We start from the raw sequence: 25,335 nt of genomic DNA on the forward strand, positions 1-25,335 counted from the left end.
AAAGATGTATTGAAGGAAGAGGAAAGACAGCTTTACATTATGCACATCATCTTTCTTTTTTGGGGGGGGGGCTGGAGGGGAAGACATTCAAATTTTATTTTCCAACAGCATCAGCAGGTACAAACCCCAGGGACCTTCCTCGGGCCCCACATCATCTTTCTTTTACCTCCAGAAAGCACAGTATGGAGAGAAACTGTCCACAGAAGGACAAAGATATAAGCCCTGGACTTTGACTTCAACATAAAACCCAAGCCTGTCCCAGTATTTCATATAAAATGAGAATCAATCCAGCATTTGAGGGGGTCACACCTGTAATCCCAGCTACTCAGGAAGTCTGAGATCTGAGGATTACAGCTGAAAGCTAGCTTGAGTAGGAAAGTCTATGATGCTCTTATCTCCAATTAATTAATAAAAAGCCAGAAATGAGTTGTGGATCAAGAGATAGAGTGCCAGCCTTCAGGGAAAAAGCTAAGGGACAGTGCCCAGGTGCTGAGTTCAAGCCCCATTACTAGCACACACACACACACACACACACACACACACACACACACACACACACACACACACACACACATACACAAGAAAATCAACAGATTGTTCTTTTTAAAACCAGCAAATGCTTAATTCTCAAGGGCATTCAAAGTCTCAAAGGAAGTCAATTAAACTAATCTGTCCTTACAGTTGCTGTTACTTGATCACTGCTGTTGGTGAATGAATGAAAAGCTTTTTTTATTTTCTGTGAAACTTTTTGGAATGCAGAACTTTGGAAATTTTCTGAAGCTTTTAAATTTAATCATGGAAGATACTATGCAGACATTTGTAACATCGTAATAGTGCATTTTCCTTAACAATATATCTTTTATCCATATGTCAGTGACATTTCACAGGCCTTTTAGAACAGCAGATGAATTTGGAGATTTTTTTCTTGAGCATCCATACCAATGAATGGAAACTGCTGTATCACATTTTCAAAACCGATTTCATCTTCCTATTACTATAGTTTGTTATATTTTGCAAGCAATAGGAAAAGGCCCTTCTAGAGTGACATCATTTGCAATTTCCTCCACACAGCCTTATACAGACAAAGATTAGAGTAGCATTAGCTAAATATTCCTGCTTGAGCTGAAGATGACTTCTGTTGTAAAAATGACCTTATTCTCTGGGTGCTGGTAGATTGTGTCTGCAATCCTAGCTACTCAGGAGGCTAGGATCTGAGGATCTTGGTTCAGAGCCAGCCTAGAGAGGAAAGTCTGTGACACTCTTATCTCCAATTAACCACCAGGAAACCAGAAGTGATGCTGTGGCTCAAAGTGATAGATCACTAGCCTTGAGCAAGAAAGCTCATGGACAGCACCAGACCCTGAGTTCAAACCCCATGACTAAAAACAAAAACAAAAAATGTCTTTATTCCAAATGTACACTCAGCTTCCTACCCTGGCAGACAGTATTTAATTTTATCCTAGTAGACATTTCACATGGCTCTATGGAAACCTTTTGTATACAGTTGCAGATTAACTATTCTTTCATTTTTTGTCAGTCATGGGGCATGAACTCTGAGCCTGAGCACTGTCCCTCAGCTCTTCAGCTCAAGGCTAGCGCTATACCACTTGAGTAACTGCACCATTTCCAGTTTTCTGGTGGTTTATTGGAGATAAGAGTCTCATGGACTTTCCTGCCTAGGCTGGTTTTGAACTTCAATCCTCACATCTCAGCCTCCTGAGTAGCTAGGATTACAGACATGAGCACCTGGCAAAGATGAACTATTCATTTTTTAATATGCATTTCTTATTGTAAAGATACTGTATAGAGGGGTTACAGTTACATGAGAAAAGTAATAAGTACATTTCTTATTGACCATTGTTACCCCCTCCTTTGCTTTCCCCCTACCATCTTCCCCACCTCCCCAACTCCTCCCCTACCCCAAGTTGTAAAGCTTGTTTTCAACATAGTGTCTTGTACATCTCATTGCTACAATGGGTAAAAGTGTATCCTTATTTCAGCTTTTTGTTATTTCCCTTTCCCTCCTGAAGTTAGAAAAATGTATATACCAGATGCAGGGCAACAGAATCAAATAACAGGGGTTATACCATGGGGGGAAATATAACATAGTACATTATAATTGCATTAAAAACAACAGCAACAAAAAATAAAGCCTCTTGTGTCCCTATCCTGGGTTTAATCTTGCTTACTATCATCTTATATGGTCATATGTACATAGCTTTTGACCTTTTCTGCTTGTCCTAGACATATTCTAGTTATTGAAAATAAGGGAAACCATGGGACCTGGCTTACTTTGGGCCTGGCTTACTTCACTCAATATAATTTTTTTCCAAGTCTTTCCATTTCCTAACAAATGGGGCAACGTCATTCTGTCTGATGGAGGCATAGAATTCCATTGTGTGTGTGTGTGTGTGTGTGTGTGTGTGTGTGTGTGTGTGTGTGTGTGTGTGTGTGTATCTCACATTTTCTTGATCCATTCATCTACTGAGGAGCACCTGGGTTAGTTCTATATCTTAGCTATCACAAATAATGCTGTGATAAACATAGTTGTGCTGGTAGCTTTAGTATGGCTTATTTGTGATCATTTGGGTAAATGCCCAAAAATGGGATTGCTAGGTCATAGGGGAATTCTATGTGGAGTCTTTTGAGGAACCTCCATACTGCTTTCCAAAGTGATTGAACAAGTTTACAATTCCACCAAAAATGCAGTAAGGTTCCCTTCTAGCCACATCCCCTCCTGCATCTGTTGTTATTAGATTTCTTGATTATAGCCTTTCTAACTGAGATGAGGTGGAATCTCAATGTTGTCTTGATTTGCATTTCTTTTATGGCTAGAGAACTTGAGCATTTATTTCTTCATGTGTCTATTGGCCATTCTTATTTCCTATTCAGAGAAGTCTCTCTTTAAGTCTTTAGCCCACTTATTAATCAGGCAGTTGTTTCTTTGAAGACTTGTTTTTGGAGGATTTAATTTTTTGAGTTCTAAATATATTTTAGATATGAGGCCCTGGTCTGTTGTATGGCTAGTGAAGATCTTCCCCTAATCCGTGGGCTTTCTGTTGATCTTGCTAGCTATGTCTCTTGCCATGCAGAAGCTCTGCAATTTCATGCAATCCCTTTTGTCCAACCTTTCTTTGATTTGTTGTGTTTCAGGGTCTTTATTAAGAAAGGTTCAGCCTGTGCCAAGGAGCCCTAGAGTTTCTCCTAATCCCTGTTCTTGCTCGAATTCCACAGGGCAGAGAGTTAAGAAGGAAAGATCATGAAATGGATCATACTGGAAGCCTATAGGATGAACTGAAATTTCTGTTACTGGCTTTGAGCAAAAAAGTATCTTTTAAAGTACCTTTTTTTGTGTGTATGTCCCAGTCATGAGGCTTGATCTTAGGGGCAGGATGCTGTCCCTGACATTTTTATACTCAAAGTAACACTCACCACTTGAACCACAGCTCCACTTCTGGATTTGGGGTGGTTAATTGGAGAAAAGAATCTTACAAGCTTTCCTGCCCAGACTAACTTTGAACCTGTATTCTCAGATCTCAGCCTCCTGAGTAGCTAGGATTACAGATGTGAGCCACTGGTGCTCAGCTTATCCTCTCTGTTTTTCAACCAAAACTTTTTGGAAAAAAATGAGCATGACAAGAAATGTTCTTTTTTAAATTTTTTTGGTGGCTCTAGGGGTTGAATTTAGGGCCTCATGCTAGTCAGGCAGGCCCTCTACCACTTGAGCTATTGCCCCAACACTAAAAAGGTATTCTTGTCTACCATCTTTATGATGAAAGCTGAACATGCCCCAAAGTATTTGCCTTTTTAACCTGTTGAATATGTACTCCATGAGATCCACAAATATATCCATTATCTTTCCTAAAAGGGCATATGCTCAAGATGTGCCCACCACCAAAGTGCTCTCCTATATGTTCCTATAGGTTCCTTGAATAAAGTCACCACACTTTCTTTGCACAAGAAGAGAATTATTTTGGGAAGTTTTCTGTTATTCATAAAACTAAAGAGAAACAAAACACTTTCTCAAGCTGTTATTCTTGGTTATTCTTATTTTGGGCTTTATAGTCACCAAGATGTGAAATCATTGTTTGGTTACGATATCCACTTTAGATGCCCCTGACCTAGGAGGAGTATCCTGAAGTTACTGGTTTAGTTGCTGTCATATATCTGTAAGCTGAGCCAATAGATAAGCAATAATGTGTGAATGTAACAAAATAGCTCTACCTTCCTTCTGCTGGAAATATATGATAAATGGAATTCTGGGAAATGTAGTTCCGTTCAGAAAAAGGGATATACAATTTATTTACCAATAGCGTCCATCTCTCCCACCATGGCTACTTTGTTCATGAGCATATTGGGAAATGAGAAGAGTGGCATGTGAAGGAGCCTGACTGATAACCACAGAATGGGTCATCCTGTCCATCCAATTACTGAAGTACTACTGTATTCTGTATCAGGTAAGTAGATCTTGGCTATGAATCTTTGAATTCATCTCTCTCAGGATCTTGGGTAGGCGTTTCCCCTGTGATCTTAGCTCTTTGATACATTCACAAACGCTATTTGTTTTTCCATTTCTTTGGCTCTTACTTGGTGTCAAAACATCAGTTATGCCAGGTGTGGTGGTTCATGCTTGTAATCCTAGTTTCTCAGGAGGCTGAGATCTGAGGATCTTGGTTTGAAGCCAGCCCAGGGAAGGAAAGTCCACGAGACACATGTCTCCAATTAAGCACCAAAAAAGGCAGAAAATGCAGCTGGGGCTCAAATGATAGAGTGCTAGCCTTGAGCACAAAAAGAGATCAGGGACAGGACCCAGACCCTGAGCTCAAGCCCCAGGGCCCAGCGCAAGCATGCACGCACGCACGAAGGTCTTTACTTGACAAACCAAAAGCCTGTCTTGAAGATACTTTGTTGAGGATTTTCATATCTCTATTCATAACAAATGTTAGTTTGTAATTTGATTTTGTTGTTTTGCCTGGCTTCAGTGTCAAAACAATATTAGACTTAAAAGAATTTGCAGAGTGTTGACTCCTGGAGGTTTTTTTCCATGAAAAGTTTTTTTTTTTTTTTTTTTTTTTTTTTTTTTGTCGGTCGTGGGGCTTGAACTCTGGGCCTGAGCGCTGTCCCTCAGCTCTTCAGCTCAAGGCGAGCGCTCTACCACTTGAGCTACAACGCCACTTCCGGTTTTCTGGTGGTTTATTGGAGATAGGAGTCTCACGGTCTCTCCTGCCCGGGCTGGCTTTGAACCGCGATCCTCAGATCTCAGCCTCCTGAGTAGCTAGGATTACAGGCATGAGCCACCAGCGCCCGGCTCCCATGAAAAGTTTTTAAAGGAGTGTTGTTATTCCTAGGGATAGTAAACAACTCTCCATAAGGATAATTTTCAAATTAAAAGTGATTATTCCAGAACATAAATCCAATGACTCACTTTATGAAGTGTTCAGAGTCTTGTAGTCCTCATACTCCCACCCCAAAAAAAGATACTAGAAAATTAGAGGTTGTCCCTATGCCTTACACCCTGATGAAATGATTCAAACTAGCCAATCCTAAATCTCCTTGCTCAGCCCGCCCATTCTTTTGCATGGAATAAACAATAAAGGCTGTTTCCATAGTTCTCCCTCTGCTTCCTGACACATTTTCTTTGGAAATGTGACCAATATATTTTCAATGACAATCAGCTGATCTAATGCCTCTGAATATATCAGATTTTCTACTACTACATTACTATTTTAGAAGAGTAAGGTCTTTTAATTTTTCTCTAAGAGAAAGGAGACTATTGCAAGAATTTGGTAGACGTGATGTTCTTTATATATTTCAAAGGAAGACCCTGGATACTTGTCAAAGAAAAAAGTGGAGATGAGAACATGGTGGAAAGCAATTGAATGGTTAAAATGTTGATTAATCCAAGGAGGTAATGATAGTGACTAGACCAGAGAGTTTCAACTTGAGTTACAAAGAAGTGTTCATATTGTAGGAATATTTTTAAGGTAGGCTGACAGAATTTCATAATAAATTAAATTTGGATTGTGATGTAAAAAGGTGGCTTAGGAATGGCTACAAAAATGTTTAGTCTTGCTCTTGCTGCTCTTTTCTAGCTCTCTCTGCTTTCTCTCTGCTCTAGCTCTTTCCTCTCTCTTTCCTCTCTTTCCCAGCTCTCTCTCTCATTCCCAGGCCTTTCCCAGCCACGTGGAGTGCCAACCTTGCCTGGTCCCAGCAGGTCTACTGAATAAACCTACCCCTTACCTGAATACCACGGCTGGTGTTCCCACCTAGCAGAGGAGGAAGATGAGGCTCAGAGAAAATGTCACGCAAGGACTTTCACTCCTAGCTGGTCCCCGGAGCCTGAGCCAGCGTCCAGTCCCCAGCCCAGGCCCGAGCCCTCAGAACCCAAGCCTGGCACCTGCAGAGAAGGAATCACAACTGAGATTCAACAGCCAACACAGACAGGTTACAGGGCATACCCATATTTCAGAGCCCTATGCCTGCTGCTGTCAGCTCCCTTTTGGCCTTTTCTCCTGCTATCCATCCCACAGATGGCCAGTTCTCAGCCTTTTCAACCCCCCTTTCCTCCTTCCAGGCCTAGTTGTGCCATCTCCTCCATGAAGAAACAACTCATATTCATCTCCTCCTCCTGTGCTCCCACCAGCTTCTGGACTCTAAGTCTCACGTTGGTGCTGACTTGAAGCTAACTTCAAGTGCAGGGGTATCTGGGGGCCCTTCTGGACAGACCTAATCCCGAGAATCACAGTCTGTCCTGAGGCCAGCACAAGAGCTGACACTTGTTCATCTCTTCAGATATCCAAAGATGTAAAGGACATTTTCAAAACACTTTTCTGGAACTAAATTCCTAAAGTTATGTGCAGGATGCCACCTTGCATGCGTATTCATTCCTCCCTTCCTCTCCCTCTTGTCTCAACTCTCTACCCTCCCCTTCAAAGAGATTAAAAAAAAAAAAACCTATAAAAAAATGTTTAGTCTTAGTTTTAAAAAAAAGCTGGAGTTGTCAACTTAAATGAAAGGCATGACTGGAATGATATTCCGAGTTCTGTTTTAGACAAGTCCTGTCTTAGAAATGCACTTTTTATCTCTGTAAAAATAATGATAGGCAGTGGCTATAGAAGATTACTAGGCTGGAGACATATATATGAGCTATCAAAATAAAGATGATTTTTACATTCACATCACTGCATAGTATTATGATATAACTTGGTGAAAAGAACTCGAGTATAAGTTCTGAGATGCTCCTACATTAAATATTTGGGGGAATTAAGAAGAATTTCAGTAGAAACTTAAAAGGGGTGGACTATGAGGTGAAGTGAAAACCAAGGAGCCTATGTAAGAAAGTGTTTTTAGGAGGAGAGAGTAATAATTGTTTCAAATGTTACTTTATAGAGGTGACCGTGCCACCATATTGGCACCAAATTGGGATGGAAATGACAACTGGTTTTGATAATGTGAGTTTGATTGCAGACTTTCACAAGAGTAGATATGATAGTGTTATGAGAAATAAATCTGGATTGAAATAGAGAGTGATGAATTCATTAAATATAGACAATTTTTAGCACATTTTATGGAAAAGCATGATTAGATGAAATGTATAACAGTATGATCAAGAAAGTTATTTTAAAAGATGAGCTAATAAAAGCATGATCATATACATATGGAACAATGCAGTATAGATAAATTGTTATCTAAAAGAAAAAGAGAAATTTCTATACCACTGATTTTGAGTTCAGGATCAGGAATATGATATGCAGGAATAGGGAATTCATATATAGAAGTTTTGGCCTCACATATGAATAAACACTGTCTAAAATTTAAGAGAAGGTAAATTGATTCAGCAATGGCTCATGATTGTAATCCTTGATACTTGGGAGGCTGAGAAAAGGAGTAACACAGTTCAAGGCAGGCCCAAACAAAATATATTTGTGAAATCCTTTCTCACTCTATAGCTGTAATGGCATGTGACTCTCACACCAGCTTCACGGGAAGGATAAATAGGTAAATCCTGATACAGGCACATGGTCTTGCAATGAAAGTGAGACTATCTCAAAAATAATCAGTGCAGCTGGGTGGCGCCTGTGGCTCACACGTGTAATCCTAGCTACTCAGTAGGCTGAGATCTGAGGATCACCGTTCAAAGCCAGCCCCAGGAGGAAAGTCCGTGAGACTCTTATCTCCAATAAACCACTAGAAAAGTGGAAGTGGCCCTGTGGTTCAAGCTGTAGAGCGCTCGCCTTGAGCTGAAGTGCGCAGGGACAGTGCCCAAGCCCAGACTTCAAGTCCCATGACTTGCCAAAAAAATAATAATAATCAGTGCAAAACTCTTATTATGCAACATCAGCTTCACAATATGTGAAAATATGTGGTAGTTCTTATATGCTAGCTTTTGCTATGTCTGTAAAATAGGAAAAATTATCTGGTAAATGCAAGTGGAGCAGGATAGTTGATGGGAATCTGCTTTGTTCTCATAACTCTATGTTACTCCGCTCTTAGCCCAATCTTTTTATGTATCCAAAGATCCTATATGAAGGATTTGCCTCTCCCCTCTTGGCCCATTCTTTCTGTGTATACAAAGACGGAATATGAAGGACTACCACCCCACACACACACCCTATTATCTCAGGTGTATACAGACACCAGGCAAAACCTCAGGTATGCACAGATGTGCTCGATGTGAAGACAGAGCAATCCACCTAAGTCTGGCTGTAAACAAATCATGTGGGTCCAACTGAAAGGCCCAAACCTCCCTATCCCTAATAGCTTTTTTATTAACCTCTGCCTCCTTGCTCAGACCTCATAAAAACCCAACTTCTGTCCCATCTCTTTGCACAGTCTCCAAGCCCACAGGAAGACTGTGCCCCGTTGCTGCTATATCTTAATAAACAGTCCCAGCCTGTTGAAGATTCAGTCCAGCCTGTTTCCTTCCATTCTCATCCATTTTCCTAACAATAGTAGCATCAAATTTGGAGGATAAAGTTTGCAATAGTTGTTATCAGAGAAGAAATAGCATTGAAGGATGAGACTGAGGACCTATCTCATATTGGTGATTATGAGTCATTGTCATAGTTAAATCATCTGATTTGGAGACTTTTCCCCCATTAACCCTAACTTGCTCGAGAGGGGGGGGGATGAAGGGAGGGAGGAGAGGGAGGGAGGGAGGGAGGGAGGGAAGAAGGGAGAGAGAAAAGTGAAAAGTGGGCTTATTAGTTAAAGCTTGGATTTAGTCATATCAGTTTAAGAAATAGGAGGTCAGGAGTATCAGAAGTGCCATACTTGAGATGCTAGACTGTGGAGTGTAAAATAGATAAAGAGATGCAAATAAGAAAAACATTTAGTGGATGGGGAGAAGAGAAATGAGTCAATGATGTGCATGTCCCTCTGGAGATGAAGATTGGACTTACAGTAGTAAATATTGATATGTTTCAGTTATTTTTGTGCTAGTTCTGAGACTTAAACTTTTTTGTGCTAGGCCTGGGCACTGTCCCTAAGCTTTTTTTCAGTCAAGGATAGTGCTCTACCACTTGAGCCACAGCTCCATTTTTAGGTTTTTTGGTGGTTAATTGGAGATAAGAATCTCACAGGGACTTTCCTCCCCAGGCTGGCTTTGAACCCCAATCTTCAGATCTCAGCCTCCTGAGTAGCTAGAGTTACAGGCATGAGCCACTGAATGTGTTACTTTTAAATTATGTATGATGTCAAGATTAAAATACTAAATTGGAAATGTGCAGCTGAGGTAAGAAGAAAATATAACCATTACAAAGGAAGTCCAGGGACTTGGAAGGAATGCTATTTCCTAGAGAAACATAGATATGCCTGTAATCTTAAAATACTGAATAGAAGAACAAAAGATGGTATGGGATGGGAGAAGGGATTTCAGAGACAGAAATAGAATCCAAGTATTAAATATGTTATGTACATTATTATCAAGATAATCTCAGGTAATTTTTAAATTATTCGGCCAATTTTCAGGGATAGCAATTATCATATAAGGTGGAGAAATAGAAATAATAAGGTATCTCCAGTACAAGTCACCAGGCTTGATTCCTGGTACTTGCATTATCAAAGTATGTCTTTTGATAAATCATGTGAACCCTCTTGACCTCAATTCACATGCATGGTTTCGTCTACAGTTAATCATATGTCTGTGTCTAAATATATCATAGTGCTCATTTGTTCCTAATTCAGAGTTAGTTTCCTGGTTCTGAGAAATGAAGAACCAAGAATGAATCAGGAAAAATAAAAATGCAATTTGAGTTTGACCTTTTTTGTTTCTTTTCCTTTAAAACAGTATTATAAGAGAATCTTATATTCTACCACTATGCATGAGGGTCCTTTATAAAACTGCTCCATCACCATATTTAATCAACTATAGATGTAAATACTCATTCAGTATATACTGGTTAATTTTTTTCTTGTAAAAATAAATAAGGAAATGACATGCAATTATGGATTATTTTCCTTAGATTCTGTAAGTTAAGGGGCAGGAGAGGAAGAAGTTATGGAATAACATACAGACATCTGAGAAATTACCTGCTCAAGATGAAACTATCTATATATCTTGCCTATTTTCAAAACAGAGTATTCTTAGCCAATCATACTTGGCTCATGCCTGTAATCCTACCTACCAGGAGGGTGAAATCTGAGGATTGCAGTTTAAAGATAGCCCATGTAGGTCTGTGAGACTCTTTATGTCCAATTAACCAACAGAAAACAAAAAAAAATGTAGCTGTAGCTCAAGTGGTAGGGTGCTATCCTCGAGCAAAACAAGCTCAGGGACAGTGCCCAGACTGTAAGTTCAAGCCCCAGGATTGGTACACATACAGAGAGAGTATCAAAAAAGCCCATTTTACACTCAGGAACACTTCTGGCATTTGTCCTGTATACTTCCTTTACTGAGAGTGAAGATGAAGGCAGACTTGAGGACTTCACAACAGAAAGCTCAGAGTGCCATTGTGTGTAGCCAGGTGGAGCCTACTGTGCATGCACTTATCTGAAAGACCCCAATTCCCTGCAGTGTGAATAGAAAGGCAGAAGGACCGGAGGACAGAAAGAAAAGCCGAGAGGATGGGAGGGAGAGGAGAAAACTCAATTATCATAATCTTCATTTCATCCCATAAGAGAGACATAATCATTACGGCCACAGTGGGCATCTGCCAATAGGTTCTTCTGACATTGAATCCTGCAAATTAAGTGTTTTTCAGAAATGTTCCTTACAGTGTTGGTTCTGGCTCCTAGAGTGTTGCCTAGGCAACAGATTTAAAGGAAAGATGTCACACACTTATTGGATTTAAAAGTGGATGGAAACTGTTAAAACAGAAAAGATAAAATGCATTTATTTTGAAAATAAAGGAGAAACCATTCAAGAGGTAGAGCACATAGTCATATTACCACTTTTGGAATAAAGCGAGAATGTCACAAGCATTTCTGTGGTGATAACATAGTAAAAAGGTGCATTGTTTTAAACCAATTTCTCAAAAATGAGCAAGAGTAAGTGGGAAGTAAGTGTTCTTTTCAGAGGGAAGTACCGGAAGGCGTTGGGAGCGGAGGGGGTTCTCCTTGAAGGAACTTCTGGAAAGTGATTAGGAAGGGTGCTCCTGGGAGGGAACTTCTAGAAGGCATTGGGTGGGGGAGGGTAAATCACTCTCAGAGGGAACTTCTGTCAGTCACAAAGTCCGCCACTGCCTACTTCTGGGAGGCAGGGTCTGGTTAGAGAGATCTTCTGGAAAGTGGGTGGGAAGGGGTATGTCCCCTCAGAGGAAACTTCCAGAAGGCAAGGAGCTTGCCACAGCCTAGTGCTAGGGTCTAGCTGGACAGAACTTTCGGAAAGTGGATGCAGGCAGGGGCCAGGAACTTCTAGAAGACAGGAAAGGGAGGGGGGTGTCCAGTCAGAGGGAACTTTGGGGAGGTAAAGAGCCCATTATGTCATAGTGTTTGCAGGCAGGGTCAGGCTGGGGGGAACTTCCAGAAGGTGGACAAAGGGGGAGAAATAGCACCTCAAAGGGAACTTCCAGAAGGCATGGAGGGGTGTGTACTATGGGAGGGAACTTCCAGAAGGTGCGGTTCTCACTATGTCATAGGCAGGGTCTGGTTAGAGAAAACTTCTAGAAGTTGGGCAAAGGGAGGGGCGTGTCCCCTTGGAAGGAACTTGGAGAGGAGGGGCGTGTGCCCTTGGAGGGAACTTCCGGAAGGCAGGTGGTTGGAGAAGGGCGGTTGTCGCTTCAGATAGAACTTCTGGAAGGCGTTGGGTGGGAGGGCGAATCCCCTTCTGGGAATTTCCAGAACGCCCGGAGCTCGCCACAACCTAGTGCTCCGAGGTAGGGTCTAGTTGGACAGAACTTCTGGAAGGTAGATGAGGGCGGGGACAGGAATTTCTGGAAGACATGAGAGGGAGGGGGGTGTCCCCTCAGAAGGAACTTCCAGAATGGTGGAGAGGGGAGCATGGGTCCTCTCAGAGGGAACTAGTGGAAGATGTGGAGCGGAGGGGTATGTCCCCTTAGAGGGAACTTCCTAAAAGCAGTGAGGGGAGAAGTTGGTCCCCTCCAAGGGAACTTCTAGAAGGCATAGAGGGAGGGGGGGTGGCCTTTGGAAAGAACTTCCGGAAGGCATGGAGCCGCCACGTCATAGTAGTAGGCAGGGACTGGTTGGAGAGAAGTTCCATGAGGTAGGCGGAGGAGGGACATGTTCCCTCAAAGGGAATTTCTAAAAAGAGTTGGGGGCACGTGGTGAATCCTCCTCTGAGGAAACTTCTGGAAAGTTCAGAGTCCACCATAAGCTAGTGCTCAGAGGCAGGGTCTTCTTGGACAAAACTTCCGGAAGATGGAGTGTTAGGGGTATGTTCCCTCAGAGGGAACATCCGGAAGGCGTGAGGATTGTTCCCTCTGAGGGAACTTCCAGAAGGCGGAGGGGGGCGGTGGACATCCTGTCAGGGAAGTCCCCCCGGGAGGCGCTGTTTGCCACATGATAGTGCTAGGAGGCAGGGTCTGGTTGGAGAGAACTTCTGGAAGGTGGACAACTGAGAAGGGGGGAGAGGTGAATGACTCCTCAGAGGGACCTTCCAGGAGGGGGGGAGGGGCGTGTCCCCTCAGAGGGAACTTAAGGAAGACCTGGAGCCTGCCACGTCAGAGTACTCAAAGGCAGGATCTGCTTGGAGAAAACTTCCGGAAGGTGGAGGGGGGGGGTAGGAAATGTCTCCTCAGAGGTAACTTAAGGAAGACAGGCAAGAGAGGGGATGGAGGGCCTCTTGGAGGGAACTTCCAGAAGGTGTGAGGGAAGGGGGGTAGCTCCTTGGAGAGAACTTCCGGAAGACAGGGAGCCCGCCATGTCATAGTGCTTGTAGGCAGTGTCTGGTTGGAAAGAACGTATAGAAAGTGGGCAGAGGTGGGGGATATCCCTTCGAAGAGTACTTCCTGAAGGTGTTGGGGGGGCAGAGGGTGAATCATCCTCTCAGAGAACTTTCGGAAGGCATGGGGTCAGCCACAACCTAGTGCTCAGAGGCAGGGTCTGGTTGGAGAGCACTTCCGGAAGGTGGGGGGGAGGGTCAGGGTAATGTCCCTCAGAAGGACCTTCCTGAACTCATAGGAGTTCCGTCAGGAGGGAGGGGGAGTCCCCTCAGAGAGCACTTTGGGAAGGCAGGCAGGGTGGGAAGAAGAGGTTGGTCCCTTGGGAGAGAACCTCTGGAAGGCGGGTGGGCAAGTTGTCCCCTCAGAAGGAACTTCTGAAAGGGGTGGAGCCCGCCACAACATAGTGCTCAGAGGCATACTCTGGTTGGAGGGAACTTTGGAAAGGCGGCCATGGGGGGAGGGTGGAGAATGTCCCCTCAAACTGAATTTCCAGTAGATAAGAGGGCTGGTGGGGGCGTCACCTTGGAGGGAACTTCCACAAGGCACAAAGCCCACCAAGGCCTAGAGCTCGGAGCACAGATCTGTTCAGAGGGAACTTCCAGGCTAGAGTAGGGGGCATGGGGTAAGGTACAGGGGCTCCAGGGATAGGAGGCTGGGACTCCCAACCCAGAGCACCCTTTTTTTCAAGTACCCATTTAATTTGTTCTTTCCTTTGGCTTCTAAATAAATATCTTTTTGTTTAATGAGCAAGAGAACTGGGCACTGGTGGCTGGCACCTATGCTCCTAGCAACTCAGGAGCCTGAGGTCTAAGTATTGTGGTGCAAAGCCAGCCCAGGCCAGGAAAGTCCATAAAAACTCATCTCCAATTAATCACCAGAAAACTGGAAGTGGCACTGTGGCCCAAAGTGGTAGAGCACTAGCCTCAAGCAAAAGAGCTCAAGGATCACACCCAGGCCCTGAGTTCAAGCCCCACAACCAACAAAAAAAAATTTAAAAACACAGTTGTATACATGTGGACAACTTTCTGAATTCCATTCTGTTCTCTCTCTTCTTTTTTTTTTTCTGGTAGGGATACTTGAACTAAGGACTTCAACTTGCTTGATCATGGCTAGCACTACACCACTTGAGCCATACTTACAGGATGTTTTTTATGGTTAACTACAGATGGAGTCTCACAGACTTTTCTGCCTTAGGAGGCTTCAAACCTCAGTCTTCCAGGTGTCTAGCTCTTGAATAGCTAGGATTTTAGATATGACCCACAGGTGCCCTGCCCAGTTTCTTTTTCTCTATTTAATATCAGCACAACTATTCAAGGCCCTTTATATAAGTTAAAAAATTGAATTTACACAAAATCACTTGCTGCATTATTGATTTGGAATATACTAAAATTGGCAACTAATTTTTCTACATGATATGTGAAGGATTCGTACTCACCTCCTAACCACAGGTGCCTCTGAGTAAAGCATTCCATTGCAGAGGTTCAACATCTCCAGGTAAGACATTCCAGGACTAACTGTAGGTCCCCATCTCCCCCAGTTTCGAGAAAAACCATGTGATGCTATCAATAAGCCACCTGCCCTCTTGTGTCAGGACCTGCTCCCTTGAGTCACGTACTACCTCTGGCCTCATAAAACCTCAGCCCTGGCTTTAGCTCCTCATACAACCTCCAATCCCTTGGGAAGGTTCCTGCCTCTTGCTGGACTTGCCTGTTGAGATAAGAATCTGGCCTGGTCTTTCTCCTCCATTTTCCCAACATATGATGCTGAGATCTGGGAGAGGTTAGTCCAGAGTCAATGGAACCCCTCCCCCCCACTTCTGGGCATCAGGGACTAGTCTGCCTCCTGGCCACCTCGCCCCAGTCTTCAATCTTTCCTTTGGGGTCTCTCTCCACCAGGAGCAGTCAGCCATGCTTACTATTTTGAGCTAAACAGCCACCAGTCACAACTTGGAACTCCCTGAGTTCTCATGACCTTTGGCCTACATAAGCAGTGCATGCCTTGTGGATGGCTACCCAGCATGGCTTGAGGCATTATTGGTTATCTGTGTAAACTCTGGAGTCAGCCCTCTCCTCTCCTAATCTCTTCCCCTTTCTTCTGTCCCCAGAGTCTTGATCTCCAGGCAGGAGGACCTGGCAGTTTGACCAACCGCATCCACGCATACAAGGATCCGTGGTGGAGAAGCCCCAACATGGATCCGGGGACTTTGGGAGTCCTCCAATTTCTCTTGTCTGCGGGGTCCCCAGAGACTTCAGAAGTCTCACATTTGACTGACCCCCCAGACTCCCTTTAATTAGGACATTGGAGACACCCTCTCTTAATTATTTGGTTCACCTTATGCCTTCTCTAAGCCTCAGGGACACCCTTGATGGTGGGACAAGTAGTCCTTTGTAGTCCTTCCAAATTTTCCAAAATGGGTTCTCAATCATCTGTTCTTAAAGATACGCCATTGACTTGCCTATGGGCTAATCTCAAAACTTTTGGCAGACTTACTTGTGCCCCCCCCCCAATTAATTCGCTTTTATATTCAGATCTGGCCTTTGTACAAACTTGATAACCAATGCCATTGTCCTGACTTTGGTACTTTTGATTTTGCCATTTTAACTTATTTAAATGACTTCCTCCAACAAAATGGCTAATGGTCTGAGGTCTCCTAGGGCCAAGCCTTCTTTTACCCCTGCTCCAGACTGTCCCTCTACTCATCCTGCTCTGCTCACCAGGTCCTTCTTTGTCACAAAACACCCTCAAAGTCTGTCATCTTCTAAAAAACCCCAATCTTCCACCAGTTTTGTAGACTTTGCTCTTACTGACAAACTGTCTCCATAGTCCCCTCTCTTTCCCCTCCGAATCCCTCAGCTCCACTCCCCCCTCCACTCCTACCTCCCACTGACCCCCACCAGCACTCCTATTTCCATCTCCTAACCGTCTCTTTCTTCTACTCACCCTTCCCCCTTACTTCCTCTGCCCTCCTGTCCTTTTGCTGCCTGTTACCCGCTCTAAGGCCAAATACCCTACTTCTCAAAATATGTTTCCTCTCTGTGAAGTGGCGGGATGGAACCCACACACCCAAGTCCATGTCCCTTTTACTCTAAATGAAATGACCTCCGTAGAACAAAATCTGGGATCATTTTCTAGCAATCCTCTCCATTTTATTTATTTTATTTTATTTTATTTGGGTCCGGTCGTGGGGCCTGAACTCTGGGCCTGGGCGCTGTCCCTCAGCTCTTCAGCTCAAGGCTAGTGCTCTACCACTTGAGCCACAGCACCACTTCTGGCTTTTTTCTTTTTGCTTATGTGGTGCTGAGGAATGGAACCCAGGGCCTCAGGCATGCAAGGCAAGCGCTCTACCACTGAGCCGCCTTCCCAGCCCCTCCTGTCCATTTTAAAAAGCAGTTTACTTGCATTACTCAACTTTATTCCCTTACCTGTGGGATAGGCAACATATTCTAAATTCTATCCTAACCCCTGAGGAAAAAGACCTTATTTTCAAATCAGCCAGTGCCCATGCTGACAGGCTTAACCTGGAAAACTCTAGCCCTGCCCCCTGGGGTGATGAGGCAATTCCCACAGCAGTTCCAAACTGGAATTACCAGACTGACAGCAGTGGCTCTACCTGGCAAGAAGGCATGCTCTAAAATGCTCACTCTAGGGTTAAGTAAAGGCTTGAGGAAATTACTCAGGACCCCTTTGAGAACCCTACATCTTCCTTAACTGCCTGTTGGAGGCCATTACTCAGTACACCAATATTGATGTTAATTTCCCTGCAAGCACTTCTTCACATGCACTTCATTAACCAATCTGCACCAGACAGTAGGTAGAAAATTACAATGCCTAGAAAAGGGAGTTGTGATCCCTTCCCTCACCAAAACCCCAAATTTTGGATCTTGCTTTCAAAGTCTTTAATGGCAGGGAGGAGGAAGCCAAAAAGGAGTTAGAACAAGAGCATAAAAGTAATAAGGAGGGGCTGGGAAGGTGGCTCAGTGGTAGAGCGCTTGCCTTGCATGCCTGAGGCCCTGGGTTCCATTCCTCAGCACCACATAAGCAAAAAGAAAAAAGCCAGAAGTGGCGCTGTGGCTCAAGTGGTAGAGCGCTAGCCTTGAGCTGAAGAGCTGAGGGACAATGCCCAGGCCCAGAGTTCAGGCTCCACAACCGGACCCCCCTCCCCCAAAAAAAGGAACAGGGAGGAGTGCCAGGCTGATTTTCACCTCCTGGCCACCACCCTCCAAAAAACTCAGCTGGCCACATCTGAAGACTCAAGAATCAGACCCTCCCTCTCTGACAGAAGGAGGTGGGATCAACCCCCTGGTCCTTATTTCAGGTGCAATCAAACCAGACAGTAGGCCAAACCCAAGACCTCCCACCAGGGCTTGCCACAACTATGGGCAATAGGGACACTGAAAAATAGATTGTCCTGTGGCCCACCCTGGTGGGCCACCTGACCTCCTACTCCCCCTCCCTATAGTTCCATGGCCTGATACAATGAGTGAACCCAGGTTTCTGGCTCCAAGCCGAACCTTTACAGGACTCTCTAGAACATAAGGTCAAAGGTGTGGTAGCAGTAGAAATTACCTCCTTCATCCTGTACACCCTAGCTTCCCTATTGCTCCTCACTTCCTGGAAAGGGCCTTCTACTCTTGCTAATAAAACAATTACAGGAGTCACATGACACCTCATCAAGCCCCTCTGCACTTCTCTAGTTCCCTGCCAGTTTTCAAATCTTACTCTTACACCCTCATTCCTCATTATGCCCCAATGTTCCCTGAGTCGGCTAGGAAGAGACCTACTCTCTAAACTCAGAGTGTGTCTATGCATTATTTCCCACTTAAAATCTACAATTATTTTTCTTCTCCACATGGGCTCAGTCTTAGGGGGACCACCATCCCAACCCCAATCCTCTGCCTCCCCAAACCCTCCTCTAGATGCTAACTCCCTAATCTGGGAAACATCCCATCTTGCAGTGAACTCCCATCATAAACCTGTCCTCATCTCAAGGACCCTCTTACCTTCATAAACCAAGACTAATACCCTCTCTCTCATACTACCCCCTGGGGACTAAATCCCATTATCCTTCGCCTTCTCTCCACCTCCCTTCTAACCTCCATTCACTCTCCTCACAACACCCCAATCCTGGGAGTGAAAATTCCTAATGCATCCTATCACCTGGTTCAGGACCTCCATAAAATCACTCAGGCAGTAAACCCCACCTTCACGGTGGCCCACAATCCTTTCACGATCCTCTCCCACATAGTCTCCAATGCACAGTTCTTCTCACTCTTTGACCTAAAGATGTCTTCTTTACCAGCCCCATACACTGCCTCAGGGCCACTCTTTGCCTTTACCCGGAAGGACCTAGACACTCTACAGACCCAACAGTTAAGGATTTAGAGATAGCCCCCAATATTTTGGTGAAGCCTTACAAGACCTAGCCTCCCTAGACCTATCCCCCAGCTTCCTTCTCCAATATGTAGATAGCCTTCTCTGCAATGCCTCAGCTGACCTAAACCTCCAGCATTCAGCTCTCCTTAACTCCCTTGATACCTGGGGACACAGGGCCTCTAAAGACCGGACTCAGGTATTCCAAAAGTCAGTCACCTACCTAGGACTTATTGTTTTACAACAGGGGACAAACCATGCCTTCCCATAGAATCATGGAACTCCTAAATTATCCTCCGCCTCAATCCAAGCAAGACCTCCTGGCCCTGCATGGCCTCTTCAACTTCTGCATCTGGATTCCCAATTTCTCCCTCATAGCACATCCTCTATACACAGTACTGAGGGGTCCCTTGACAAACCCTTTTCTGTCTCCCCAGTCTCTCTCTGTCCCTATAGTTCAGCTTAAACTCTCCCTGTCTAAAGCCTCTACCCTATCCCTCCCTGACATCAACAAACCTTTCTTTTCTTACAAACAAACAAAGACAGGCATTAGCTATTCTTTGCCAAAAAAGGATGAGATACCTTTTGACCCCTAGTGGACCTATTCAAACAACTAGACATGGTGACATGGAGATGGCTCCCCCTGTCTCCAGACCCTGGCAGCCTTGGCACTTGTGGTCCTGGAGGCCCATAAAATTTCCCTCCACAACCCTTTCCACACACGCTTCCCACTCCCTCAAGGATTTTATAAGACCTTCCTTTCCCTGCCTTCCTCCGGAGTCCAGGTGCTCCATGAATACCTTCTTGATCCTACCCTATCCTTTGAACAGTGCCTCCACACACAAACACACTGTTGCCCTTCTGCCCATCCCAGCCCCGGATCCCATGACTCTAATACATTCCTGCTCCAAAACCTTAGAACTCTCCCTTAACCCCTTCTCTCACATTTCAGGTCAGCCCATCCCTGGAGTCCCTGACTGGTTTATTGATAGCAGTTCTCTTAAAAATTCCCCCTATAGGGTTAGGAAGGTGACTCAGTGGTACAGTGCTTGCCTTGCATGCATGAGGCCCTGGGTTCAATTCCTCAGCACCACATAAGCAGAAAAAAAATCTCCTTATATGGCAGGATACACCACTTTTCAGGTTGACCCAGAAAGACCAGACCACCCTACTCACATAGAAGAAGTTAAGTGTCCTCCAGTCACCCCACACCACCTCACAATAGGCAGAGCTGGTCACCCTCACATGTACCCTCCATCACACCACCAACCAACAGGTTCATATTTACACATTATTCACTCTAACATCCTAATTTGGAGAGAGAGACCCAAAAATGGTCTCCTATAATTAATGCCACCTTTATCCAATACCTTCTAAATTCAACACTGCTCCCAAAGCAGGCAGTCATTATTTACTACCTTGGACATCAGAAGGAAAAGGATCACATCTCCCTTAATAACCTTTCAGACTCCCTAGCCTGTGAGATTGCCACAGACCCCCAGCCTCTTAATGAGGCCCCAACTAAACTGCTTCTTCTGGATACCCAACATCCTACTAACTGCCCCCCCAAGACAAGATCTTATATTACCTACACCATCTTTTCCAACCCTCTGATCAATCCCTCCTCTTTTCTGCAGACCACTTACTCTTTAACTCCCCATAATAGGCAATACCTTAAAAACAATTCATGGCCTCTTGTAACATCTACCAAAAAACAAATCCTAACTCAAACCTCCACCCACCCCAGTTCCACACACACCAGTGAGGGGATCGTCACTGGCCATGGATTGGCATGTGGACTTTACCCACTTACCCGCCTTCCCCCACCCCCATCAGATGATGCAGGTACCTCCTTATATTTGTTGGCACATTCTCAGGATGGGTAGAGGTGTTTCCTGCTACCAAGAAAGAGAGCCTCCAAGCCCGGCACCGGTGGCTCACACTTGTAATCCTAGCTACTCAGGAGGCTGAGATCTAAGGATCGCGGTTCAAAGCCAGCCCCGGGAAGGAAAGTCCGAGAAACTCTTATCTCCAATAAACCACCAGAAAACCAGAAGTAGTGCTGTAGCTTAAGTGGTACAGCACTAGCCTTGAGCTGAAGAGCTGAGCGACAGCACTCAGGCCCAGAGTTCAAGCCCCACAACCGACCCCCCCAAAAAAAAAGAAAAGAAAGAAAGAAAGAAAGAGAAAGCCTCCACCATAGTTCCACTAATTCTTGCTGAACTACTTCCACGTTTTGGCTTACCCTCTGCCTTACAGTCTGACAATGGGCCTGAATTTATTTCTGCCCTAAGCCAACAGATAGCCTCCTCTCTACATATCCCCTGGAAGTTTCATATCCCCCACCATCCCCAGTCATCAGGAAAGGTAGAAAGAATGAAAGGAAATCTTAACCAAACTAACTCTAAAATTTAAATGAAATTGGATTAAACTTCTGCCCTTGGCACTGTAAAATCATGCCCTTCCCTGTAAACCCTGTCAAGTAAGTCCCTTTGAATTTAAGTATGGCAAACCCCATTTACTTCCTCGCTCTACCTCCAGCCCTTCACCCCTCCCCCCTTTCCTGTCTAGTGACATCCTTTCCTTTTTCTGCTCTGAACTCTGGAAATACAGATTGCAGAATCTCAACTCTCCCAAATGTCTTCCTCCCTCCTCTCCAAATAGGAGATCTTCTGTATATCTCTCAATAGCTTTCTATTCCTAATACCAATCCTTTCCCTCTTAACCCCAAATGGAAGGGCCTCATAAAGTTACTGTTCTTACTCCCACTGGTGCCACAATGCAGGACATTACCCCATGGATCCTTCTCTCCTGCCTAAAAAAAATTGCCCCCCAATACACCTCCACAATTCTGGGACCCAACAACTCAAGCATATTAAACTTCCTCCAATTCTGGAGGATGAAACAATAACCAATACCACATTACCTCTTCCAGGTCCAGATGAACCTGACACTCTCTGACTTTGAAGAGTTCCTCAACGACTTCCTGGACAACACCTGGCTGGTGCCCTGGCCTCTTACCACCTTCGATGACCTCATTGAGGCCATATCTCAACTCTGGTTACAGGGAACCTTTATAACTTTTTCCCCTGAACAAATTGGCTTCTACACTATAGTTCTTTACCTCTTCATTTCAGACAGATGCTCTGTCATACCCTGTTCCTTATCCCAACTGTTCTCCTTACCATTTTCCTTACAATTGGGCTAATTTCAACAACTTTCCTGGACTGGTCCTGTGGGGAACAGGCCACCCTTGCCCTTCTCGTGTGGATCTTCCTAACAACCCTTCTCTTTCTTTGGTGTCTTCCTGTCCTTTCACTCTCCCCAAAATCTCTGTCACTGTGACTCCCCTCCTTCCCCTCCTACTCTTAGGATCTTACAGTCTTCTCATAATTCAATATCTGCAAAATTGGTGAGGTCAGGTTCTCTGGCCTGGGGATCCACCAGACTGAATGCCCTCCCCATGGACCCTGCTCCTTTTCTTTCTGACTCTGTTTTTCTCCTACATTTGACACTAGAACAATTTCAACTTCCCAGTCATGTTGTGGACCCTCAGGTACAGGCAAAGCTATCGTGCACTAGCTACCATCAAAAACACACGGGCATCGCACCATACAGATGTGTGCCTTGAAACTGGGACGACTGTGGAGGCTATCCTGAGCATTTCTCAAATACTGAGTCCCAGGAGCATGGTCGGACTCCCCAACATCAGGACAGGTAATCTCTTCCCTAAAAGGACAATCAAGTGGGAGGGAACAGGAGGAGGCATATTGTACACTATTTCCTCCCCAGCAACCTGGGAAAAAAGAGACTTTGGAATTGGCTGGTGACTTTGTTCAGTTCTGTGTTGGCATGATAATATATTCCCCCAAGTCTTTCGACTAGTCATTACCCCCACCAACATCTCAATCCCTGTATGTAAGGCCAATCACCTAAACCCTTGGGACCCCTAACTAAAACTTCCTGAACTGAACCCTAGCCAGCCCTCCTCATGACCTGATCCTCACATTTCAGATCTTTGCCTTAGCAAATTCTGGCCATGAGCTCTTAAAACAGGCTAACCCTGTCTAGCCAAGGACTGTTGGATATGCTTATGCACAAGCCAGCTATCCTATATTGGGGTGTGACTCTCCCAACTAGTACTCTCTAATACTATCACAAGTGAGTCATGCACTTTGGGACCCCCGGTACAGATAATTGGTGAACCCCAATGCATGGGGACCCTGCTTAACTGTACTATCCTAACCCCCGGGGCTCTAGCGCCTAATGGTACCTACTTCACCTGGCCCAGTGGGGTCCATGCCTGTTACACAGAGGGCCACTGTAAAATTATATTCTTGACCCCTGACTTGGACATTCTCTCCAGTTGCATAATCAACAATTATCTCACACATTACCAAAGATGAAAAAAAAACCTGGTCCTCTTACCCATACTCCTAGGCTTGGCCCTAGCTGGCAACACAGCCATGGGAGGCACAGCCATAGGCGTATAACAAACCCAACACGTCCAATTGTTAGCCCAAATGAAAAAGGACCTTTCCTTATTCTAACAAAACCTTGATGTCCTACAAAACCAACTAGACTCATGGGTGAAATGTTCCTCCAAAATAGGAGAGGACTCAACCTCATAACAGCTGAAAGGGGGGCCTTCCTGGGTGAAGAATGCTGCTTTTAAGCTAATCAACTGGGCATTGTTAGAGAAAACAATTATTGGCAAACATAAAAACCCAGTACGGGACATCCTCCTCCCCATGGAAGGACTCTCAGCTGTCCTGGAGCCTCTGGTTCACTCTCTTCCTGGGCTTAATCCACGTGATCCTGCTAGTAGTATCTATAGGACCCTGCCTTGTCAAATGTCTTTCTGATTTCCTTCAGGAACATGTACAAACTCACATCTCAATGAGTAACTGAGCTCTTCATTCTAGTCGACAAAGAGGAGACCTATGGAATCCAACATTTAAAACTGCCCCGCGCCAGCAGGAAGTAGCTTACGAAAGACAATCGTCGACCCTATTCCCAGCCACTCTCTCATGGACAATTAATTTTTCCTATCCAAAGCTCTGTATGAAAGACTCACTCTCACCTCATAACCCCTGGTGCATCAGGAAATACCTGCCTTTGGGTAAAGCATTCCGTTCAAAGGTTCGACATCCTCGGGTGAGACATTCCAGGCCTAACCACAGGTCCCTACTTCCCCCAGTTTTGAGAAAAAACATGTCCTGCTATCAGTTAGCCACTGGCACCCTTGTGTCATGACTGCTCTCTTGAATCACGTACTACTTCTGGCCTGACCCAATATAATCTTAGCCCCAGCCTCACCTCCCCACACAACCTCTAATCCCATGGGAAGATGGCTGTCTCTCACAGTGCCTCAATAAACAGTATTCACCTGTTGAGACCAAGTCTGGCCTATTATTTCTCCTCCATATTCCTAACAATATGTAATTCCATTGTGACAAGTTTGCATATTAATAACAACACGCTAGACTTAATAAGTTTCACTCATTTTATTTAAACACTTCAAACACAATCCATACCAATAACTAATTCTTAAGCCTAATTCTACTAAGCTTGTCCCACACCCAGGGAAGCTCACATGTCATGTCACTTGGGACAAAGGGTGTCCTCCGGGCTGCTCTGAGTCGCTGGAGGGAGAAGCGACCACTTTGCCGGGGTAGGCTCCAGTGGAGGGTCGGTCTAACATGAAGTCACCTCTCTTGGGGAGGTCATCTTGTGGGGTCTCTGCTGCCCTGGGTTTTTTTGTATGTTTTAAGCTGGCCCTTCATTTCTGGCCACATCTGATTATCATGGTTGTCTTAGTGACAGCTTCGCTTCTGGTTATTGATGAGAGTGGAGCTGGCTTGCTCTGGCTGGGTCTGGTTATCTGTGAGGGTAGTTGCCTTGGTGATGGCTCTGCAGGCTCCCTGGGTGTGTTCTTATCTACTCATTCCATAATGCTTGCTTCTAACTTCTAATTCCTACTTTAATATTTCATGTTATTTCACAGCACACATACATTCAATATATTTCTATTTAATAGCCTACCATATAAATAACACATCATGTCTGTATTTAATAGCACACTATGTCAATACACACTATGTCAGCTTTGAATAGCACACTACATCAGTACATATGTCAGTCTTCAATAGCACAGTATGCCAGTCACACTGTGTTAATATTCAATAACACACTATGTCAGTACACACCATGTTAATATTCAATCATATTCACTACACTATACTTTCTTAGATTGATTTTGTTTTTTAAACAAAAAGACCTTTTTGCGTTAATTGTTTTTCATCTAGAAACTTGCTTTCTTGTCTGAACTGGCCTGGACTCTGATCCTTCTAGTTAACACCTCTCACCTAAGCAAGATTACAGGCACACACTACCATGCCTGGTTTGTTTTTTAATTGAGGTAGGATCTTCCTTAAAACTTTTGCTTGATCTAGCCTCAAACCCTGTTCTTTCCAATCTCTGCCTCCTAAGTAGCTAGGAATACAGGTGTGAGCTGAAATATCCCAGCTTTCCTGGGGCTGATGGAACTTAAACCCACAATCGGCAAAAGGAGTCACCAACACTCAGTCATCAGTGCTAGGAATGGTTTCTTAGCCATGGCGGC

General features: G+C 44.5%; 1 long non-coding RNA gene across 1 annotated transcript; it reads left to right on the forward strand.

The window, feature by feature from the left end:
• Positions 1-4,326: 4,326 nt before the first annotated feature.
• LOC138839498 (uncharacterized) lies at positions 4,327-24,075 on the forward strand. Its single transcript, XR_011375983.1, has 3 exons — positions 4,327-4,457; positions 21,646-22,427; positions 23,586-24,075. It is a non-coding gene; the product is annotated as an uncharacterized lncRNA (long non-coding RNA).
• The last annotated feature ends 1,260 nt before the right edge of the window (positions 24,076-25,335 follow it).

Source organism: Dipodomys merriami, unplaced genomic scaffold (assembly GCF_024711535.1).
Source record: "Dipodomys merriami isolate MVZ:Mamm:240054 unplaced genomic scaffold, mDipMer1.0.p SCAF_3, whole genome shotgun sequence".
Taxonomy (NCBI): domain Eukaryota; kingdom Metazoa; phylum Chordata; class Mammalia; order Rodentia; family Heteromyidae; genus Dipodomys; species Dipodomys merriami.